Source organism: Camelina sativa, chromosome 14, assembly GCF_030686135.1.
Source record: "Camelina sativa cultivar CO46 ecotype springtype chromosome 14, ASM3068613v1".
In the NCBI taxonomy this organism is placed as follows: Eukaryota; Viridiplantae; Streptophyta; class Magnoliopsida; order Brassicales; family Brassicaceae; genus Camelina; species Camelina sativa.
In genome coordinates this window covers 29,748,089-29,750,320 of record NC_141893.1, presented here as the reverse complement: position 1 = coordinate 29,750,320, position 2,232 = coordinate 29,748,089, and the positions used below count along the sequence as shown (strand labels likewise).

The 2,232-nt window shown below is 24.2% G+C and overlaps 1 long non-coding RNA gene across 1 annotated transcript; it reads right to left on the bottom strand.

Moving 5' to 3' along the window:
- Positions 1-512: 512 nt before the first annotated feature.
- On the bottom strand, positions 513-1,805 carry LOC147928795 (uncharacterized). Its single transcript, XR_015579255.1, has 4 exons — positions 1,592-1,805; positions 1,315-1,450; positions 1,036-1,095; positions 513-790 (listed from the first exon to the last, which is right to left on the bottom strand). It is a non-coding gene; the product is annotated as an uncharacterized LOC147928795 (long non-coding RNA).
- Between the last annotated feature and the right edge of the window lie 427 nt (positions 1,806-2,232).

Genomic DNA, 2,232 nt, shown 5'->3' with positions numbered 1-2,232 from the left:
TACTTATATAATTTTTACTATCATTGTATATTTTAATTGGTGAGAGACTCATCAATATAATAATTACTTTTTGTGTTGTTTATTTTTTTAAGTAATTTATATTTACTTATTTAAAATAAAATAATTTCATATCTGATTACATTTTAAATATAATCAATTTTATCAATTAGTCATATTTGTTAATACAATCTACAATATTAATTTATATAAATTTTTAAATTTCTTATAATTTACAAATAAGTTAAAACAAAGCTTTTGTATAACACATGACAAAATCTTTAATTGTTCAAATTTACACGTGTCGCGATCACATTAGTTACTAACTTTGAAAACCAAGGTTTATATAACAACAAAATATTAAATAAGCTATCAAATCATTCACCGATTTAAAAATTTAAAAAGATTACATTAATTTCTTTTTTTTCTTATATTATGTTAACCACTAATTTTAACACATTATACCTTTTAATACTTTAATCACTTTTCTGTAAAATATTCTTTTTACTATATGATTATAATAAATAATAATTGTAATTAAATTGCAAATATTTTCTTTATTAGTTACACGTATTTTCCTTATTAATTGCACATATTTTCTTATTGAAATTAGTAATTTAGTAGATAACTTTCCTAGAATTAGTGATATAATATATTAATTTTGGTTTTATATACTTTCAAAAATATTAATTATAATCCTTTTATTTTTAGGATTTTTAAATTTTCTTATACTTTTCTTTGCTCTCCTCCGTTAGGTTTCTCATCTTCTCTTCTTGGCCTTGACGAATATCATCTTGTTTTTGTTGTAAATACAGAACAAAAGTTCAGTTTTAGGGTCATGAAACCATCCATTATATGCGCAAGACAAACTTCTGTTTTGAGGTTTATTCAGAAGAAGCAAAGCTCATTGACATAATAGTATATTGTTTTAGGACAACATAATTACGCATATTGTATTTGGTCAATCTATCAGCAATTATACAGAAAAAAAAAATTAGAACAAAGAGTAAAAGGAATGACCAGAAACTACACACTTACAAGGATAAAATTTCTCTGATCCAACTTCTGCTGGATTTTGAACAGCTCATATGATAGGTCCTGAAGAATATAAATACGGAGAAATAACAAAATCAATTTAAGATCAAATCCACTCACAATTAACTTAATCATCAAACTATGATACTAGTAAAAATTAATTGATGGAGAATCATTTGATTGGGGATTATAATGTCCACTACTTGATTGAGCATATAGCTAAAGTTCTTAACAAAATTCACATGAAAAGTAAGAGCGGATACAGTTGAACAAGTGGGGAACCTCGTTTAAAGCTTTGGTTAAATATGGTGAAGTCTGACTTGAGTCTTCTTCATGATGATTAGGTTTCTTCTTATCGAATACAGATTTGAGTTTTTCCATCGTCTTTCCCACCGTGTTTGGTTTTTTTTTCCATCTTCTGTCAATGTTAAACCATGTGAAACAAAATTGAGACTTGTACCAAGAAACAAAAGTTAGAAACAAATAAACTAATAAAAAAACATAGATCGTAATTGGAAATTACATAGTGAAAACTAAAACCTCCAAGAAGAATTTTTACCATAACTTATGTTAACACCAATCATCTTCTTTGGTTGAACAATGGTGAGAGAATGATAGAAATCGATGAAATCTAAGCATTTGTTAGGTTTATATACACAATCTCAGAAGTCGAATTTGGGAAAAGAAAATGCATTATTTAAACAAGGCAAGACAACATATAGGGCATAATGTGAAAACATATGTAAATACCATGTGTAATCTCTTATTAATATGATATTGTTATTTTTAATGCATTTTACTTATATAATTTTTACTATCATTGTATATTTTAATTGGTGAGAGACTCATCAATATAATAATTACTTTTTGTGTTGTTTATTTTTTTAAGTAATTTATATTTACTTATTTAAAATAAAATAATTTCATATCTGATTACATTTTAAATATAATCAATTTTATCAATTAGTCATATTTGTTAATACAATCTACAATATTAATTTATATAAATTTTTAATTTCTTATAATTTACAAATAAGTTAAAACAAAGCTTTTGTATAACACATGACAAAATCTTTAATTGTTAAAATTTACACGTGTCGCGATCACATTAGTTACTAACTTTGAAAACCAAGGTTTATATAACAACAGAATATTAAATAAGCTATCAAATAATTCACCGATTTAAAAATTTAAAAAGAT